The sequence below is a fragment of the Pteropus medius genome, unplaced genomic scaffold (genome assembly GCF_902729225.1).
Source record: "Pteropus medius unplaced genomic scaffold, Ma_sr-lr_union100, whole genome shotgun sequence".
NCBI classification, from domain to species: Eukaryota; Metazoa; Chordata; class Mammalia; order Chiroptera; family Pteropodidae; genus Pteropus; species Pteropus medius.
The window spans coordinates 617,879-632,895 of NW_024349798.1; the positions used below are offsets into that span (position 1 = coordinate 617,879).

Here is a 15,017-nt window from a genome sequence, read left to right on the forward strand (position 1 = left end):
AGTGGACTCAGGGCGATTTTCTCCAGTCAGTGCTGGTCAGTGGCTGAGTAGGGAGGACTGTAAACACAGGTTTGTCTGACTTGTCAGGCAGATCTGTTTTGGGGAATATTAGCTAACATTGAGTGCTTACCACTAAATCCTTTCACAAAAGGGCAAAAGCTTACCACTGGGAGATGATTGGGGTGGGACGTGTCACAAACCTAGCTCAGTTAAATAATAGTGGTCCTGGTTTAGATGTCTTTGCATTCCTTCATTTACCTCAAGTAGCAAGAATCATATTTAACATCGTTCTTTTTAGGAACAGCTTTATTGAGATATAACTCACTATACAGTTCACCCATTTAAATTGTATGATTCAGTGGCTCTTAGTGTATTCACAGAGTTGTGTAACTGTCACCACCGTCAATTTTAGAACATTTGCATCACCCTCAAAAGAAACCATACTTAATAGTCACTCCCCATCCAAACCTCCCACCTCCAGCTCTGAACTATCACTAATCTACTTTTTGTCTCTCTAGATTTGCCTATTCTAGACATTTCATATAAGGCCATGTGTGGGTATTTGTGAACAAGATCATTTTTTTAAACAAAGCCCAGTCTCAAAAAAACAAAGAAAAAAGTTCAAAACAAAACAAAATCCAGTCTTTGAGCTCAGAGCTTTGGCCTGTAACCATAGGCAGTTCAAGTTGAATAGCATTGTTTTGATTTTGTTGCTATTCTAAGGTAAGCGATAGATATTTCTGTTTTTTAAGGTATTTCCTTTTTCAATAAATCATTTCCATTGAAAAGTGAGTTGATATTTTTAAAAGACACGATTAAGTATATAATAATAGAAGTGGGTGCGCAATATGCCCAAAGGTTGGGAAGATGGGATGCGAATGAAGTTTGGAAAACACTAGATTGATTTGAAGTTCTCCAGGACATAGTTTGAAAACCATCCTATTATTCCATTTCAGTCTCCTACAACTCCTGTGAGGAAGAGTATCATTTTACTGATGAAGAAACAGATGCAGAAAAGTACAGTAACATCCAGGGTTACTCAGCTAGTAATAGAACCTAGACTTAACCTAAGGTCTAATTCCAAAGCCTGGAAGTAAAACTGGGGCTAAGGAATGGGCTAGCAGGCTTGAGAGAAGGCTATAGCCACTAGACAAAAATGTGGGCACCAGGCTAGTTGTTTCAGGTACAAACTATTCAAATATTTCAATTAACGTAATTTGTGACTCTAAACAGAAATCCCATCTCAGTCACTGAAAGGGGCTTTCTTCCTCTCTTAAGGACATACTAGAATGCAGGAGGTGTTGCCTGGGTTTTTTGGGGGGGTGTGTGTGCATGTGAATGCGCTTTCGTACATGGTATTGGTTCTTGGGAGAAGCTTGATTGCTGTTGGCATCATTGTCCAAGCCCATAGTAATCCCCTAAAGTCCATGGCTTCTGCCCTGTACCACAGGGGTCCCCAGCTCCCAGGCTATGATGGGTACCAGTCCGTGGCTTGTTAGGAACGGGGCCACACATCAGGAAGTGAGTGGAGGGCGAGCAAGCAAATCTTCATAGGTATTTGCAGCCACTCCTCAGTGTTAGCATTGTCAACTCAGCTCTACCTCAGACTATCAGGCATTAGATTCTCATAGGAGCATTGGTGCCAAAAAGGTTGGGGACCGCTGCTGAACCACATGTGGGGCACCCGAATCTCTAGGATGGCTGAGACTCCTTGTATATAGGGTCCCATGTTTCCTGGAACATCAGGCAGTCACATGCTGTCAGGACTGGCTACTTTCCTGGAGCACAGTCACACGTGCACCAGTACTTCCTCTTTCCCCTTCCAGGCCAGGGGACTTTTCTATCTCCTGTCAACACCTTTCCCCTCAAGCCCTTTTTTATCCGTTCCCTATGGGTTTTAATAGCACGTTAAACTCAGAGCCCATTTCCAACAAAACTAGTTTCCTTTTCCTCAATTGCAGAGAGAGCTTAATTTTTAAACCTTAACTTTAAAAAATGTAGCATATAGAAGACATACAAAACAACCAAATCCTGCCATACTGTTAACAATTATTTAACTCAGTCCTCTTCTTTCATAGCTACGCAATTCAACTTGAACCTAAACTTGAAGTTAACCACACCTGTCTTCCTTAGGAGGCAGTTAGGGTCCACAGAGAGTCACAGCCCTAACTTCAACCTTGCTCTAAGAGTAATTTTGGACTACATAAAACAAAATAGCTAATATTGAGCCAGATGATATTCTAAGAGCTCTACATGCATGATTTCACAAAACCATTTCAACAACTATGAGGTAAGTTCTATTTTATGTCCAAGAAAATGGGGCCATAGAGAAGTTAGATCATTTGTCCAAGTTCCCACAGTTAGCAGACAGTAGAAGCAGATTTGAATCCACATAGTCTGATTTCAGAGTGTGTACTCAAACACAAGCGTTCAGATGTGGATAATTTCTTTCAGCATTTACTGCAGATGGTAGCATTCTTATACATTGGCACCCTCCTGGAGCTATTTTTAGCTACTTGGGAAGCAGAATTGAGAACTCTCCTTCCCAAAGAGGAGTCTGAGCACCCTATGACCTGGATCTCCTGCTCAGGACACTTTTCTCTCTCCAACTCCTGCCTCTCTGGGCATGAATTAACGAACAGCTGTTCCCCTGACCCAGAACTGCCACCTTGAGTTACTGCTATGTGTCCACATTGGGCTAAGTATATTTACAGTTCCTCTGTTCTTTGCTACAACCCAGCAAGGAATCATCCCCATTTTACAGACAAGTAAACTGAGGTTTAGGAAGGTGGAGTGACTTTCTCAGGATCACACAGCTAGTGAATGGAACAGTAATTGGAACCCGGATGCCCATGCCTGAGTCCCCTGCTCTGTTAACTGCTTAGTGGCCTTCCAGAGTTGAGAGCCACATCAGTGAGTTCCTGGGAGATGATGACTGGCTGTGGTACCCAAGCAAGTATCATCTCTGGCTTCATTTTTTCATATGCAAAATCTCTTTTTTCCCCCTCAATTTTCCAATGAAGGTAGGCTTTTTAATTTCAATTTCAAAATTAAAGACGACTGTGAAGAAGGTACTCTTATAAAGAAAAGAATCTCATTGTTTTGGGGGGGGCGGGGCCACATGATCTGCTCTAATGAGACCTTTCCTGCCTAGGCTTCTAGAGCAGCAACTGGGCTGAAGGGCTTAGAGTTTGGGGAAAAGTAGATGGGGATCCTCGAGCCTACATGGGGAACAAGGACATGATGGCAACAATGGCTGCCAATTACTGGGTCTTCACAACACACCAGGCCCTGGGCTAAAGGCTGTGTATATGTGCGTATTACATAGTGCATACACATGCACGCATACACTAGAGGTCGTGCTTTTATCTACTGCCCTACTCCTCTGAAGTTTTCTTAGAGGTTGCCTCATCCTACCTCCTGATTTAGAGGTGAGGAATCACATCTGTTCATTCCTCAACAGTCACAGAGATTCTGTTCCAGGCTGGGCCCATGCTGAGCTCTTAGAAAAGATGGCAAAGTCTAATTCAAGGTGTTAGTGATAGGAATTCCTAGGTAATGAGAATATAGTTATTTTTGCTTATCTGTGTTTCTTTCTACAATGCACATATACTGCTTTTATAATAAAAATCAGTTCCCTTCCCTCACAATATGCCTCTGCTTGTATGGTACTCTTTCTCCAACTTAACTGATTACATACCTCAAAACTCCCATGTTAGGAGGAATTCCAGTTTAAGAATTCAAGACCTTGTACTAGAGAGGTGTCCCCCTAATTCAAGTGGCAGCCACATCTGCCAGACCTTTCTGAATAAAGGAACAAATGTCATAACACCCTACTTTCCTCCTCTCAAGTCCGTGATCAATACAGGGATTGGTATCTGAACCCAATTTTCCATTGCAGTGATTCAGAGGTCAGTACTAGGCCTGAGTATTTAGACAGGCACAGAGCAAATTTGATTGTCACAATTTCTGAGGATGCTACAGGCATGCAGTTAGTAGGGCTAGGGAATGTTGATCATCCTGCAATTTCCCAGGTATCCCACACAATAATTGTCCTGCCCAGAAAGCCAGTGGACTCCCATAGGCTGGCCTGATGGCCTCTGAGGTGTTTGAACCTGGAAATACTGCCTAACTGGGTCATGCATACCCAGCTGATCAGATCTAATCTCTTTAAGAAGTTTGAAAGCCAGACCCAGAAGTGAACTGAAATGGCAGGAGCCACAGGAGCCTGTCAGGAGTCTGGTGGGATCACTGTGCTAGGAGTGAATGTGCCACTTCTAAGGAATAAGGTTATTCCAGGGACCCCCTGACTTCCATGGGTCTCAAAGGCATAAACAATGTCCCAGGTGTCTGTTAGGCTCCACCATCAACACTAAGCAACTAGATGGGATATAGAAATCTATGAAAAATCCTATAAATGTTTTTCCTTTTACCGATAGTCATTGAATAGGCAATAAATGATATTTTAAATGCTTTAAAATGACTTCCTCTATTAATGAGTATTCTGTATATCCTTATGATCTTGAAATGTTTTAGGATTCATTTGCATGGGTTATTTTGGGACAGGTAAGATGCCCTCCAGGAAGGATAATCTTCCATGGGATGTTTGCTGCCTTTTTAATTTTACAGCTCCAAGTCCCAAAGTCATGAAAGGAATTTTCATATTTGTATATACTGTATCTGAAATTCTCAGTTGCTTAAAAGTTGAACAGAAAGAAGTAAATACCCATATTTAAAATTTTTATAAGTAGACTTTGTGATTGGGGAAGGATTATACCCCTGAATAATACCTAGCTAAATATTTCATTCGGTTTATAATTGTCAATTAAAAAAATTAAAGTTCTAGGCTCAGAGAGGGAACAAAATAGGCTCAGGGTCACACAAGTGACCCTGTACAGCAAGTTTGTACAAAGCTAGAACTACAACTTTGGTTCCTTCAAGCTCAGTGCTCTCTCCACTTTTCTTCTTCCCATGACTGTTGACTCACAAAACTATGGCCAGTGATAAGACTAGATTAGTTTAAAAGTGAAGCTGATAAGAAAGGTGAAGCAGAGGTTATAAGGCAAATTTTTAAAATATTTTGTTGTTGTATTAGTATTCTATTGTTGTAACAAATTACCACAAATTTAGTGGCTTACAACAGCACAGATTTATTATCTGTATGTCAGAAGACATGGGTCTCACTGGGCTAAAATCAAGATGTGGGCAGAGCTGTGTTCCTTCTGAGGCTCTAGGGGAGAATCCATTTTCTTGCATTTCCTAGCTTTCAGAAGCTCTCCAGATTTCTTGGTTCATGTTCCCCCTTCTCTAACCTGAGAGCAGCAATGTCCATCTCTCTGATCATTCTTCCACAGCCGCATCTCCCTCTGACCATAACCAGAAAATGTTCTCCAGTTTTAAGAACTTCTTGTGATTACACTGGACCACTTGGATAATCTAAAATAATCTCTCCATCTTAAGGTCTTTAACTTAATCACATTTGCAAAGTCCCTTCTATAATGTGAAGTAATATATTCACTAGTTCTGTTACCCAACTCAAGGGATTCGCAGCTTGGAGTGTTCAAGAACAAGGTGGTTGTGGTTGTTAGTTTTATTTACTTGCAGCAAGTAAAGGAGAAGGGATTCATATCCACAGTTCTGTCTCTCCTAAGGGAGGCTTAACCATTTCATACATACACTATTTGGTTAATTACATGTCGATTTCTTCTTTGTATCTGGTTAGGTTCACATCAAGCTCATCTGGTTACAGTTGCCTCTACATAAAGTGCTGTGCTACATTTTAACATTTAGCAAAAATAGCGGTTTTTAGTAAGAACCTCCCAGGCCTTGACCCTTGTCCTGTCTAACAGTTCTGGAGATTAGAGTGTGAACATTTTGACATTGGAGCAAAGGCCATTATTCTACCTACCACAGTTATGAATGTCATCTACATGTATAAACATTCATAGAAAAATATACAGCTTAACATATTATTAAACAAAATACCCTCATAATCACCCTCATTGTCAGAATCTTGGCAAAACCTGTCCCCCTCAATTCATGTTTTTTATTTGTATTTGCATGAAATATTTTTTTGTCCATCTGTTTATTTGAAACATTTTTGTCACTTTACCTTATGTGTGCTTCCTATAAATTGCTTATAGCTAGATTTTAAAAGTAATTTAGTCTGACATGATCTGTCTTATGATAGATTAATTCAGCCTGTTTATATTTATTGCAATAACCAATATACTTTTTTCACTTACTATTTTTCATTAATGTTTTCCTGCTTGTGTTTTTTTTGTTGTTATTGCTGCTGTTGTTGTTTTTAGCTTTTGTGGGCTTGGTCAAGTTTCTGTTACCTCTCCCTGTCCAGTGATAAATTGATAGTGTTTATCTCCTCTTTCCTGACAATCATAATTCTTAAATTGTTGTATCAATAAATGGTAATAATCCTACTCCTTCACTAAAATGTTTTACTTTCTCACTCTTCCATAACCTCCTGAAAGATGATACCTTTAGAATGCTTTTAACTTCTCTGTTCTCCTCACTCCTGAGTTTTACTAAGACAGCTTACAATTTTGTGTTCTAGTGTATTATTGGGTTTTACATTAAAGTTAATCACTCTGCAAGAGTCCTTAGTTAATACTTAAAGGACAAATCCCCAGTCTATCCTCTACCATTTAAACTGAGCTATATATATTGCAGGATTCATTGCTCATTGCTCACTTCCGCTACCTCACTTCTTCATCTTTTATTACTGTGAGCTCTCTTAATCATTACTGAGAGAATTTCTTGAGCACTTCCCTCAAAAAGAGCATGTACATGATATATGAACTCAATCTTGTATGCCAGATGTCTTACTTCTGCCCTGGTTGGGAAGTGACATGGTGGCTGATCTTGGGATATATTCCTTTTCTCTTAGTCTGTATTCTACTGTCTACTAGCTTACAGTATTGCAGAAGGGTGGTTTTAAACTAATCTGATTCCTGTTCCTTTACAAGTAACCTAGTCTTTCTGTTCAGAAGCTTGTAAGTTGTTTTTTTGTTTTTGTTTTTTTTTTCCTATTTCTGAAATTCAGGAGTTTCATCAGGGATGTCTAGATGCTTTATCTTTATTCACATGAGTCATTTTAATCTTCAGACTCAATTTTCCCTCTCAATCTGTTACTTTTCTTTTGGGATTCTTATTATTTGCATGTTCGATCTTCTAGATCTGTCCTTCAAATATACATTTATTGGTATGATATCCTTTCCCTTATATTTTTGATGTGTTGTAAAATTTCTTTCAGTATCTTTGAATCTTTTATTAGTGACTGTTGCCAATTACCAAGTATGTCTTCCAAGTATGTCTTACCAAGTATGTTCAAATGATAAATCCAAGCATTGAGGAAGTAACCATAGAATGAGTCTGCGGGCGACCTGGGCCTACTGAATTGGCCTGTAGTTAAGATTCCATCTTTGAGTTTTGTAATCCTCTACTTTGATTGGTGGACCAAGTGGCATTTTGAGTCCCCAGAAATAGGTGTTCATTTTGAGCCAACAGCTAATAGTCCTGGAGAGATCTGTATATTTCCTTTGCCCCAGTGCACAGACACTCTAGTAAATGGCCATAGGTCCTTTTGGGGAAGGCCTGGAGAAGGGTTTATGAAGATCACGTGCAGCAATGGTACAGAGTCCTTCCTCAAAGAGACACAGTTTCACCTTCAGTTAGCAGGCCCTGGGTCTGTGAGTGACTGTGAGAGACTGTGACTCTCTACTGTGGCAACTTAAGTCAGAATTTTGGCTACCAGATCTAGGGTTTCTACCTATTGTGTAGGTCAAGCAGGAGAGAATGGTGGAGTAAAGACCTCCAAAAAGTCATTCCTCTATAAAAGCAGCAGGAACTCTGGCAAAAATTGTCAAAATCAGCTTTTTCAGAACTCCAGAAATTAACCAAAGGCTAGCTACAATCCAAGGAGCATTTATTCAAGAAAAACAGCTGTATCCTAGTGAGAGCGGGAACTTTGTGAAGTCTTAACTTGCCCTAGTCCCAATATCCTCTTGCCAGGTCCACAGAAACCTTGAAAACTAGAAGCCTCAGAACTAAAGGAGCTGCGAGAAACAGTGGCTTAGCAGCCTCTGGAGGAGGGAAGAACATGTTTGAAGTTCTACAAGCGCCCCATCCCCAAAGAAGTGTCACTGTTTGACCTGTTCGTTAACTCTCTAAAAAGCTCTGTTCTCAAGGTTCGTCTTTATTTGACCTGACTCAGAACTCTCCCTGTGCTAACAGCCATATCTTTAGGGATGTGAAACATTCCCTAGTTGAAAATAATCACTGGCAATTGTTGAGAATTACAGCTGCCTAAAGTGGCATACCTATTGGGGTAACAAGAAGCTGACAAAAAATCTTATAAGGAAAAACTAGGGAATGAGATGTTCATAGATGGCTTTGAAAAGCTCTGACATAGTCTTAGGAATTTCTAGGTCACAGGCATATGTAGGGCTGTGCGCTTACCTAGGAAAGACCTGAGAAGACCAAAAGCTCTCACCTCTAGCTGACCTTGAGGCTCTGTACAAGCAGAAAGTGAAGATTAAAGCAGTGTTGCACACACACACACAGCCCCTCAGAAAAGGCTAGGAAACTTATTGGTCGAAGGCATTTAAGGACATCTTTGTCCAATTATTAGTTGACTACTAAGCAAACTAATCGAGCAAAGACTTCAGTGACTGCACAGACAAAGAATACAGTCCTTACAGAATTAGTCTAGGGAAGTCACTAAACAAAAAATAGCAACAACAACAATAAAACCTTGGAGGTGTGAAATTTGATTTTCAGAATTGCATAATGTTTAAGATGTAATTTTCAACAACAACAAAACAATACGAAACACAAACAGGAAAGTATGGTCCATACAAAAGAAAAAAAAGTCAAAAGAAACAGTCCATCAGAAAGCCTTTAAGTCAGCTATTATGAATATTTTCAAAGAACTAAAAACATGTCTAAAGAATTGAAAGAAAGCATGGGAACGATGTCTCACCAAATAAGATTAATAGGAAGATAGACATTTTATATAAAATTAAAATATATAAATTTGTATTTTAATATGTAGTTTAATATATTTTTTATTTTTTAAAAACATATAATACCAAATACATACACCAAATAGAAATTCTGGAATTAAAAAATACAAAAGTACAATAACTAAAGATTGACTAATGAGATCCAATAACATATTTTACCTGGCAGAAGAAAGACTCAGCAAACTTGAAGACTGGTAAATTGAGATAATTTAGTCTGAGGAACAGAAAGAAAAAAAGAATGAAGAAAAATGAATAGTGCCCCAGAGACCGTGGGACACCATCAAGTGTACTAACATAGACATAGTGAGAGTTTCAGGGAAGAGAAGAAAGAATATTTGAAAAAATGTACAAAACTTCCCAAATTTGACTTTAAAAATTAATCTACACATCCAAGAAGCTCAACATAGGATAAACTGAAAGAGATATACATCTAGACACATCATAGTCAAATGGTCAAAAGACAAAGAGAAGGTAAGGGATTTTACAATTTGGATTTCTCAGCAATGTACCTTTAAGGGTGAAAAGAAAACCAAAAAAAGAAAAAAGGCAAAGAATACTGAAACTTCAGGAGAAAAAGCAAAGCATCATGTATAAGGGATCCTCAAGATTAATAGCTAACTTCTTATCAGAAACTATGGAGGCCAGAAGACACTGGGGTGAAATATTCAAAGTGTTGAAAAAATGAAACATATATAATTATTTAAATTCTGTTTATCTGATCCATCAAGAAGATATAATTATAAATGTATATGTACCTAACAGCAGAGCCCCAAAATACATGAAACAACAGAATTGAAGAGGAAAAAAGACAAACAATATTTTGAGACTTCAATACCCTATCTTCAATAATGACTGGAATGACTAGATACGAGATCAAGAAGGAAATAACTCAATCAATACTGCAGCAGTATATCGCCCATCTATTTCATTCCTAAGGATACTGATCGTCAATTACGCATTGCCAAAGGTCCCTGCAAGCCAAGAAATCAGATTGTCTTGTCCCAGCTGACCTCTACAGTTGATGTGTCCACCTTTGTCTGGATCCCATCAGACCAAGTTCACAGGGATTAGGGAGCCCATATGAGTGGTAGTATCCACTACAGCCATTCCTGGCCTACAAAGAAGAGTAACCAGAGAGCTTTTGAAGGATAGAGGTGCTTCTTTTAAAGCCTTAAGCAAAGGAAGTGTCTTCTGGATCCTATCACAACACGGTAGACAGGTTGCTCATGACAAATGCAGTCTATCACACTAAGCCTTTGGATTCACTCTACTATGATGTCAGGAAAACTCTGGCAACTCAACTTCACTAACTATAGACTACTATCAAGTCCAAATTTCAGTCAACCAAGAAACTTCTTAGAGCCAACTTCAGGTGCACAAGCTAGCACATTAAGTCCGGAATTTCTAGTAAATGCGCCCATATCAGTGAATTTAGCCCTATCTAGTGTTATAGTCTATTCTCATTAGTCTAATACCCTTAGTATCCATTCTCACACACTTCCCCAGGTATCGGCCAACATACTAGCAAAGTATTGCTATTCTTTTTGTTTGTAAGCTCTTTCTTCCTGGATCATAATCTGTACCTGTCCCCCTGGAATATGCTGAAATTTGACCCTAAAGGCCTGGTGGCAATAGGGTAGTTGTAGATTTTGAATGAGTATCCCCTTTCAAGGCATTTTCCCTAGGTGAAGGTATTGCAAAGGAAAGCTAGTCTCCCTCAGACACAGGAGGGCAAGCTACTTGCACTGGCAAGGGAGACTCAGAATGACTTGGAAGTTCAATATTGTTTGTTTCATCTGGGTCCAGCCAAGATGTACCATTTCAAATTTCTGGATTCATTTTTTCCTGCTCAATGTCCTGGTTTTACCATGACAGATTTGATAAGACTGTGAATTCAATTGTCATTATAAACCAGCAACCTACAGAATTAAATTTTGTGTTTGACTTTTAGCAATATCAGCTCTGTGACTACTGAAGAGACTGTTTTAGAACTGTCTTGTAAGCATTTGGTTCTCAGATTGTGGCTTGTGCTAAGAGTTAATAGACCTGAGCTTGTCATTTTCCCTCTAATCACTCAAGTACACTGAAAAGAATCCATGCTACAACATAGTCCTTAGTCATTGCTACTGCCATAGCAGTCAAGGGCAGCAGCCATTTGGGTTTCCAAGGCAGGTACTTCAGTTGGCCTTTCCTCACAATCAACCACAGGTGACAGCTTTATTAACTGTGATGCCATTGCATGCTATGGATTACTAGCATCCCATTTCTCATTGTCAAGGAGCTCTGCACTGTGCTCAAGCCTAAGGGTATGACCAAGTTAATTGCAAAATCCTATCTTTGTAGAGGTTTCTCCTGAGAACACTCCCAGTGCCAATTATCATATCAATCAAGGTCCAATCAGGAGACTGAAGCCACAATAGAAAAGTTTAACATAAAAAATTATTAATAGGGGGTTGGGATAATAAGGAATTGGCTAATGAGAGCTAAAGACAATTCTAAAGAATACAGAAGTAGCAGATACTAAGATCAGCTACTATCCCTAGGGCTGAGATAGAGTGCACAAGGATGAGTGCTTTCCCACCAGGCTTGAGCTCCAGACTTCATATGAAAGGGCAGAGAAAGTCACTGACTGCCTCACCAATGAAACTTCCTAGAAATTGGCCTTCTGGGGTGTTAGGTGAAGCTGCTAATCAGCACTGCTGGAACCAAGACTGCAGGAAGCGTACTCCTCAGGAGCCCCGTGCTGGAGAGAGCTTTGCTGGTACAGAGATCAGGCACTGTACAAAGTCATGCCATTACAGGAGTCAGATGCTGGAGCATGCATACTCAGCAATAGCCCAGTGCTGGGGAAAGCTGCACCAATACAGGAATCAAGTGCTGTCAACGTTAGAGAAAGTGCGCTCTGTCAGAGCACAGTGTGGGTGAAAAACAAACTGGTGCTGAAGTCAAGTGCTGGAGAAAGCTTGCTCTGCAGAAGCTCAGTGCTAGAGAAAGCTGTGTGAGGGTCAAGACAAGTGGATGAAAGTGCAAAAGGAGTCCCAAGTGTCAAGAGGAGCCTACTCATTGCAAAGGCAGTCTGTGGTCTGGGGTTTGTGTTGTCCACATGAGGGTAGATAGGAGGCAGCAAGGTAGTTGCAAGCTGGGGGCTGTGAGCTCCCCAAAGGACTCCTGGATCACACTCTGGATCACATCTAGGCAGGGAACCACTGGGTGTGCCCACATACATGTGCTGTTTCAAAACTGTTCAGTAAGATGAAAAAACCTTAAGAAGACCAGAACCAGGAAGAGGTCCCCTTCCTCTTTAGTGTCCCTTCAGTGCCCTCTACTGACAAAGCTTAACATAATGCTCAGTGTAAGGAGAAATGCAGCGTTACCTCAGAGCAGATACAGGAGGGTGTATTTGGACCCGAGAGGCAATAAATTGAAAACTGACATAGTGGCAGAATGCACTTTGCTCTTTGACCCGTATACTGGGGGCCAATATGGTAGGAAGTGCTAAGTGAAATCCCCTAGAACTTCCCCCTCCTTACAAAGACAGCAAACCAGTAAACATGCCACATCCCTGGGAGAAGCAGAGATTCTTGCCGCCATCAAAGAACTGAAAGAAGCAGGGGTAGTGAGACCACATATCTATTTAACCTGCCAGTTTTCCCTGTGCAGAAGTCAGGTGGAGAATGACAGTGGACCATCATGAACTTAATCAGGTACTGATTCCAATTGCAGTTGTCTCGGATTTGGTATCTTTCCCCTGCTATTTGGTAGGCAGCTCTTGACCTGTTTTGTGAATTCTGCTCTGTCATGATATAGTCTGCAGAGACCTTGATCATCTTAACATTCCACAGAACATCACACTAGTCCACTATATTGACATTATCGGACCTGATGAGCAGAGAGTAACGAGTACTTTAACTGCCTTCATAAGACATTTACAAACCAGACAGTGGGAGATGAACCCCAGAAAAGATTCAGAGGATCTTTTGTCAGTAGAGGGTGCCACTTCTGTGAAGTTTCTGGGGATCAGTGATGTAGAGTGTGTAAAGATATTCCCTCCAAGGTGAAAGATAGGCTGTGCCTTGTACAACCTACTCCCCACAAGAGAGGCCCAATGCTTGGTAGGCCTATTTGGAGGCACCATATCTCATGAAGAGAGTCATCTGTGCAATGCCAGTTATGAACAGGGATTGGAGCAAGAAAAAGCTCTGCAGCAAGTTCAGGCCGCAATACATGCTGCCCCACCACTTGGTACTTATGATCCAGCAGAGCCAGTGATACCCAAAGTGCCCATGACAAATGGGTGCCATACAGAACCTCTAGCAAGCACTGACAGCAGAATCAAAGCACAGACTTACAGGATTTTTGATAAATGTAGTCCCTTTTTCTATAGTCAACCATTCTACTTTTTAGAAACAGCTGTGGCTTGCTATTGGAACTTGGTAGGGACTGAACACCTAAACAAATGACATTGGGTGACCATGCAACCTGAGCTTCTCATCATACATGGGATGTTGTCTGAGCAACCCAACCATAAGGTTGGGCATGCACAGCAGCAGTCTACCATCACTTATAAAGAGATCAGGCTTGGGAAGGTCTAGGGGTACAAGCCATTTACATAAGCAGGTGACTCCTGTTGCATTGTTTTTTCTCAGTCAATGTCTGTGACTTCTTGGGGTGTCCCTTATGCCCAGCTGACTGAGGAAGAAAAAACTGTAGTCTGTTCATAGATGAGTCTATCTGATATGCTGGTATGACATGACAGTGGATAGCTGGAGCACCACAACCCCACTTGGGTGAATTTGAAGGACAGTAGTGAAGAAACATCCTCACAGTGGATAAACTTTGAGCAGTGCATTTGGTGGTTCACTATATTTGGCATGAAAGTTGGCCAGACTTATACTAATACATGGGCAGTTGCTAATGGTTTGGCTGGATGGTTAGGGACTTGGAAGGAAGAGTTAGAAGATTGGCGATGAGGAAGTTTGAGCTCTTACAGCCTTTTTTTAAACAGCCCTCAAGCAATTTTACTTCAGTTGGAACCATTACACTCAGAGGGGGCTTGGCTTGGTCTTCTCTCCTCTGGTTTCTGAGTCCCCTTAGATGGGCCGTTAGTTTTTCTTTAACTGTTCACTATTTTATTTAGCCTTAAGAATCAGAACAGAATATTAGGTTCTCTCAAATAGAGGCAAGTGGTTTAAGACAGCAGTTTCTTCATGAATAGGTCAGAGTATTAGTTTGCTAGGGCCGCCATAACAAAGTGCCACAGACTGGGTGGCTGAAACAACAGAAATTTATTTTCTCAGTTCTGGAGGTTAGAAATCCAAGATCAAGGTGTCAGCAAGCTTGGTTTCTTTTGGGACCTCTCTTGGCTCATAGATAGCCATGTTCTCCCTGTGTCTTCCCTCTGTGTGTGTGAATCTCTCTCTCTCTCTCTCTTTTTTTTTTTTTAATGAATCTCTTCTCAGAAGGACTCTAGTCCTATTGGATTAGGGTCTACCATAATGACCTTACTTAAACTTAATTACCTCTTTAAAGACCCTCTTCCTCTAAATACAGTCACTTTCTGAGGTTCTAAGGGTTAGGACTTCAGCATATAAATTTTGGGGGAGTAGGCAAGGGGAAACAATTCAGCCCATAACAGCCATTACTGAACAAAGTTAAAGAACAATATCCTTCTGCTAAGAATTAGAGGAAGCTTCACTTAGGGCTCCTTAAGTGCAGGTAGCAGTTTTTTCAAGTCAGTCTACCTGTATAGCTTGCTTCTAGGTCCTCAGAGGTGAGCAGATGATGTAGGCTCCGCTAGAGCTGCATGTCGGGGGAGGAGGAGGAAGCCCATTAATTATACCCCTCTACTTGAGTTCTGGGCCATGTTACTAAATTCCAGAATTAATGATTCATCCATCCATGGTCATTGGCAGCACTGGACCATGACAGGCCTACCCTTGTAAAATTTGGAATGTGGAGGAATAGAGCAGAACCCAA

General features: G+C 40.7%; 1 protein-coding gene across 2 annotated transcripts in view; it reads left to right on the top strand.

Annotated features, from left to right (window-relative positions):
• Positions 1 to 15,017, top strand: part of BCL7C (BAF chromatin remodeling complex subunit BCL7C) — a 47,635-nt gene that overhangs the window by 12,121 nt on the left and 20,497 nt on the right. The window lies entirely within an intron of this gene.